The following is a 7,557-nucleotide window of genomic DNA, read 5'->3' as shown; positions in this document are numbered from 1 at the left end:
CGGTTCAGCGGTTTGAGCGTGAAGAGGTAACACACAGACAGACAGACAAAGAGACAGAAACACTTTCGCATAACGCGTTTATAATATTATAGTAATAGTAAAGTATAATAAGCGCAGGAAGAAATTGGCTTATCACTGCAAAATATAGAGAACAATGGAACAATTTGGAGGAGGCTTTTACCCTGAGGGGGTCCACATCTAGATAAATAGTAATTACAAAACTGTTTCGTAGTACTTACTTAATTTACATTGTGGAATTAATAAAGCTTTTTTATTTATTATTATAATAGTAAATTATAGATTCTGGCTTCACCTACAGACTCTATTTTATGAGTTCTGCCTTTTATTTGTTTTGTCAAATAAAATTGCAAAATATTTTATGTGCAGTTGTAAACCTTTTTAAGCTCTTATGAAATTAATGGAAGAAGACAAACTGAATGTTAAAGTTAAGTTACTGATAATGTTTATGGTTAAATATTTTTTGTAATTAAAACCGTTTATAAAGTTTCCATGTTCTTTGCTAATTTAAATTATTTTACCAATTCTTATAAACATTGGATACTTGTATTATATTTAAGTTTTGATTTAACAATAAAATCTATATAACTAAAACTTAAAGGTGACTGACTGACATGGTGATCTATCAACGCACAGCCCAAACCACTGGACCGAACGGGCTGAAATTTGGCATGCAGGTAGATGTTATGACGTAGGCATCCGCTAAAAAAGGATTTTGATCAATTCCAACTCCAAGAGGTTAAAATAGGGGATGAAAGTTTGTATATAATAATACTTCTTAACGCGAGCGAACCCGCGGGCAAACGCTAAATCACAACCAATTTATTGTTTTATTTGCATCATATTTTGTTTTGTAAACTACAAAAATCTTTGAAAAATACGTACAATCAGTAAATATATCCCCGTCTTTCATCACCTCAGTATCAACACACGCAAATTATGGACATTATTTAAATTGCATGACAAATTATACGTCGCACACGGCTGCATGTCGGCGATTCACTTTTAACTTCTTGTTATAACGGTCAGGCGATTTTTAGCACTTTTATGCAAAACTGTACTTTGTCATCGAAAAAGTTAACCCAGTTATTACGTTCCTGGGACTGGGAGATTTTCTGCGTTACAGCAATAGGCATGATGTTTTTTTTTCTTGTTGGTAAGTGAAGGACCATTAAAAAATAGAAATATCAGTGAAAAAATTACTTTGATAGCTTAAAAACTCTTCAAGATATCCATACAAAATGTAACCTAACAGTGACATCACGCTTAGGTAGTTTGTTCGATAGCTATGTTAAATATTGCGTTTATGAAAGTGATTTCATAAGATTTTTTTTATTAATTGCACAACTTATCAAATGGTACACAAAAATTAAGGCATTTTATAAAAACAATTGACTTGACTATCCATGATCCAACTTTGAAGGCTCATAAGTCATAACAAAAAAAAATACATAAGTTATGAAGCTGAAATTTTGGAAATACTTATATTTTATCGCTATGTCTTTATTTTATTTTAAAAAATTAGCTAACCTTTGACCTTGTCGTCATCCCTATTGTATCGTTTTTGGATTGTCACGTTATAATATAGATTTACATTGAATCGGTATCTTTAGTTCTAGAGATCGTTGTTTACAATATATTGTTTTGTGATGAGATGTATTGTGTACTGTGTTCACAGTTTTAGCCTGCTATGTCAGAAAGCTGGTTAGGTTTTTTGGGCCAAAATGGCTTGTCTTGTAGCTTAGAGGTGTCATTATATCTGTCTTATGGCTCATTTTCATTGGTCGACAGGGCCCGCATGCGGGGTGCGGGAGATTTCTGAAACGCATGCCACAGGGCCCGCATTCGGGGAACCGTTTTCATTAGTCGATAGGGCCCGCAGGGCTGGGGAGAACCTCTGTGTTCGTCGCCAGTTACAGACGTTCCTGCCATGGAACAACAATTGATGTTACGCGGAGGAATTTTGACTGTCTGTGATTTATTGAAGAAGAAACTATTGGCGTCACTGAAGGAGAAGAGAAAAAGATTTTGGGTGCGAACTTTACTGAAAAATAGAAACAGGCATGGCGCGTCAGAAACATTGTGTAAGGAGTTACAATTGCATTTGAAGTGTGATACAGTAGAAGATCATGATAATTTTTTTAGATTATCTAATGACTTATTTGAAGATTTATTAAATAAAATAGAAACACGACTTCAGAAAAAAAGACACTCAAATCTCAATTTCGTGAGGCATTATCTCCAAGATTAAAACTTGCGCTCACATAATACGTTATTTAGCTACTGGAGATTCTTACAGAAGCTTGTTTTACTTATTTCGCGTGTCTCTGCGGCTGAACGTAATTTTGACCACGTAAATTACGCCAGCGTAATTCAGCCTAGTGTGTTTAGACCCTTAGGCATCATTGTATTCGATTTATTTGGATAAAATTCAACCTTAACAAAAGTATGTAACCATACTATAACTATGGGGTGGAAGACATCTTGAGAAATCTTTCGAGCGGTGGGAGCCGCAGAATATTATACAACATAACATCTGCTTTGACAAGATTGCCGCCACCTAGGTGTTTGAAACTTTGTATTTATATATTTTGTTAAACCTCAAACTTACAGAAAAATTAGTGCCATACTGTTACAAATCGTTCGAATTACGAATGAAATCTTAGGATTTTGAAAAAATATTGTTCACATTCACGACCTCCCACAGGTATGGCATTATCAGACTTCTATTTATGATCATACAGGGAACTGTTAAAAAAAGTTTCAGGGTGGTACAAATAAAAAAAAAATCTCTATTGCAGTAGTATGGCGGCCATTGGGAACACGGAATATATAACACTAACTCGCGTCCCGCAAGCTGTATATCGACCGATGAATTTCATTGGTCGATATCACGGTCGGTATAGAGCATGCGGGCAATCCCCGCAGGCGGTGTAACGAACACGTATCGACTTGTAACTTTCATTGGTCGTTATCTCGGCTGCGCGGACTGCCCGCATGCTGTATAACGAACGAGTTAACGACCAATGAAAATGAGCCATTAGGGTTGATTCAGACCGCAACGCGACGCGTAGATGCATTTCTAGTATGGATTTGACAGATTTCAATTGCGTCAGACGTCTTGCGAATCTGTCAAATCCATACTAATTTAGAAATGCGTCTACGCGTCGCGTTGTGGTCTGAATCAACCCTTAGGCCTGATAGATTCACTAGTACGGAACCGGTTTTTCGCCGAAATTAAATCGATTATTGACTAGACGTATAACTGTAATTTTTGACCAAAGTGTCAATGACATAAGATGTTACACATAAAATCACTTATCGACACAATACAATTATGAATTTCTAATGAGGTGACGAATGTGACCTGTTTAGTACTCGGCACTAATTCTATCATACTGGCAATAATTGTAAGCTTACCGTTCGCAGGTGGGCGGGGAAGCATCGTGATTTATTATCTGTATCAGATGGTTTAATGACATAGATCCATACTTCCATACTTAATGCGTTACGTTAAATTTCGTTTGTCGCCCGGGAGCCGTACATTTTGCCGGGATCAAAAGTATCCTATGTCCTTTCTCCGGACTCAAAGTATCTCCATACATAATTTCAGCTACATCGGTTCAGCAGTTTGGACTTTAAGTGGTAACAGACAGACAGCAGACACACTTTCGCATTTATAATAATATTAAGTATGGATTGTGTGTTTCTAATGACTATTTTCATTATTAAATAATTATATTATGTTAATTTCAGAAACACAATATTCCTTTAAAAGTAGTTAAGTAAATGTCTTACATCATGCCCATTGTCTAAATAGGACTTAGGCTCTAATTTAGGTGTTAGTTGTAGATCACAGATAATAAAGGTGCAGGCACAAACGAACTTCCAGCAACAATTAGCTTGCCCGATTGAAATGTCTTGACATTTTCATTTTTGCTTTTATTTATTGTAAATCTTGGAGATAACTTTGTTTTACTTGTTTTAATTCTTATTTCTTAATAAGATTTATTATATGCGCATTAATTTTTCTTGTTCATAAAAATTAAAAATCTTTGTTATTCAATAAAATTGATCATTTTTATATTAACTCAATAAATAAATAATAATTAAAGAAGATGACTTAAGGTTCATCATGTCTATTGTCTAGGCCTCATTAAGTAGCTAATCAACGGATTTTTTTTTGTATTATTATACTTATTGGCCGGTAACTTGGTCTTGTGGCCTAAAATCAACATTCTCGTTTCTTTTTCACTTCTATCCTTAGATATTATTAATCTTAGCTTAAGTTATAACCTAGCTGTATACAATGAAAATTCTTTTTGAGTGTATTATTATAAGTTATAACTAACCAGATAACCCCTGCAACTCCGTTGCGCCAAAATTCGTTTATCGCGTGAAAACTGAAAACTGTTTTCAGTTTTCTTAATTTAATTTATTCTAGGTCTTTTCCCGGGACTTAAATTATATCTCTAAGTATACCAAATTTCAGCCAAATCGGTTCAGCGGTTTGGGCGTAAAGATGTAACAGACAGACACACCTTCGCATTAATTTATAATATTAACGTGGATTTTTTCTAAATGTTAAAACTGTAAAGTATCAAGATATAAGTATCGCGCTGCAAGTCTGGCAGTCACAACTCACAAGTATGTTGTTAGTGAGTTAATAATACGTAAGGCTTATAAATCACGCGCAGATAAGTGAAATTCAACACAATAAACCGTCAAAATGTCAGCGCAACGACAGTAGGCTGTAAATGTCAGCGTTTTGCTGCCTTGTTTCTGTAGGGAGATACTTTGTATTTAGGATTCGTTTGCCAAAGTACTTTGAAAAAACTGTAACTTTTATTTGTAAAGGGTAAGTTTTTAATCGTCAAATAATTTTTACCTGGGGACTGACATTTTGTAATTTTTTTTCAGAGGCAAAGTAGCCTTTTGGATGAAAAATTAGGCCTAAGATTCGCTAAAATCAAAAATCGAATAAAATAGTTACTATTTAATATTTAATGGTATACATCGTATTCGCTAAGCTGAAAATGAATCACACTTGTCTGCAAATAAAATCGTTATCGAATCATTCACAAACCCTTGCTAAATAAAACAAAAGCATCAAAGGATTTTAAAACTACAAAAAAGTGGTAAAATCATATTTCTGAGCCCTATCCGGTAGACCTAAAGGAAATAGCTGGCATTTTCTCACCGCGAATTCTTTTGGCTCATCTCGATCAATATTGATATGAGCATCCATAAAGTACGTCACACTATTTTTATGATTTTTTGACAAGGGGGCTTGTTACAGGTTTTCACACACAATGGACAGATCCCCCCTCCCCTCCTCCTTCCCTAGTGTGGCGACACAATACAAATTTACATCTGTAATTATAACAACCTCACTAGTTTAAATTTCACTATTAATTTTTTTTATTTAAAACGTGATGTCACAAAACTTAGGACTTCTCCTTCTCACACCATGTCACACTTCATCGACCCCCTCCCCCCTTTTAAGTGTGACATATTTTATGGACGGCCCCTATGCTGGCGGGTAGGGATTGATGTCAGTATTACATCATAGCTGACGTCACTTCATATCTATTCACAAACGATATTCGATACGTCATACGATTAATATTCAAGCCCTTTTTGCCTTCAAAATTAACGAAGATAAAGATAAGTTTAGGTCTGTTCTTGACTGTTATATTTGTTTCGAAACTACGTAATCCTAAATCCTAAACTACCTAAACGTAATGATAATAGTTGATACCATTTTCTCAAGAAGGAAGAAAGCCCGCCGACAATCCACTATTCAGTTTGGTGGGCTGCTAGATTTAGATATTTATTCAATAAAGACTTTTATTTTAATTATTATTTAAGACGAACTCAGCTTCTTATTCTGAGACACAGAATCCTATTTCTCCGTCTCAGATGCTTATATTTACCTTCCCCAAATCCAATATTATATCAGTCACAAGTCATGCACAATAGTTATGATATGCGAACTGCGAAACTTTTGACGACCTCTGTGGGTCAGTTGGTGGCGCGTTGGTAGCGCAAGCCGGGGGTCGCGGGTTCGAATCCCGCCGACGGAACAAAAAGTTTTCAATGTTCCTGGGTCTTGGATGTGTATTAAATATATGTAAATGTGTATGTATGTATATGTGTATTTATTGATATAATAAAAATCTTAAATATATGTATAATATAAAAGTATTAAATATATTTCCGTTCTCTGGTACCCGTAACACAAGTCCTTCAGGTACTTAGCACGGGGCCAGACTGACGCGATGTGAAGCGTTCATAGATATTATCATAGACTTATTTATATACCATTATAAGTTTATGGATATTATTATTATACACAATAGTTAAATGCGAACTAGGCTTGGCTATTTATACGTAACGAAAAGTAATAAAATAAATATTATGACTTGTATTATATCAGTGTAAGCGCAAATCAGTTGTCAGGGCCCTATGCAGATTTTATTTCAATATGGATGCAGATTCATGCCCAATGAGATCAGTTTGAGGGTATTAATCAATCGCTGACTTAATTAACACTATCATTTACATCGCGATAAATAAACTCAGTTAACAGCTATAATAGTGAACCTATGTTAGGGTTGCCAGGGTGGATAAAGAGAAAAATACGAAGTCCGGAGTCCGGACAGAATAAATTGTGCGGTTTGTTGCTGTGGAGTTTTATGAGAGTAAAACCGGAGAAAGCCGGATATTACCGGTTTTTAGGTAACTTATCCGGCATATCTGAGTTTCGTTCAGCATTTTAAATTTCATATTTCAGCTATTATAATATATAATCTTCAGAAGGTCGCATATTATTAGGTTGCTTAGTCTGTAATAAAATATGATTTATTTATTCTATTACTAGCTAAAAGCCGAGCTTTGTAAGGGCTCACGTCGGTTTTCTGCGTGGTAATAATCTTTAAGGCAGTTTTTTTAATATTTTAATAGTAATCAAACCTTGACGGACTGATGATAACACATCTAATATATAAAATTCTCGTGCGCGAATGAACACCTCTAAAACGGCTCGACCGATTTTCGTGAATCTTAGCGAGCATATCGGTTAGGGTTGAGAATCGGACAACATCTACTTTTTATATTGATAAGTGCATTTGATGAATAAATAATAGTAAATTATTACAACTCGAGACTAACCATTGTTCGTGTGACGGGATAGCGATGGACGTTGCCATGGTGACATACTTATTTAGTCACTTCAATAAAATAATATGGGTGAAAATCGAAATACTTATATACCTACGGAAAAACAACTTTGCCGGGACAGCTAGTCTACATATAAATGAAATAATAATAATAGCTCCCACACCGGTTTCGGTGACGGTGGCCGGTTTCATTGAAACCAGGCCAGCTACGCAGGAGTAATTTTATAGTGCCCAAATGTGTGCGCAGTACACAAGAGCACTCTCTATTCCTTTACTCTCATAACCCAGTGGGACGGAAGACCGACACGAGAGGCGAGAGATCAGGCGCAGGACCGACTTTTTACATGCCCATCCGACG

The sequence above is a fragment of the Aricia agestis genome, chromosome 14, assembly GCF_905147365.1.
Source record: "Aricia agestis chromosome 14, ilAriAges1.1, whole genome shotgun sequence".
Classification (NCBI taxonomy): domain Eukaryota; kingdom Metazoa; phylum Arthropoda; class Insecta; order Lepidoptera; family Lycaenidae; genus Aricia; species Aricia agestis.
Note: the sequence above shows the minus strand (reverse complement) of the source record.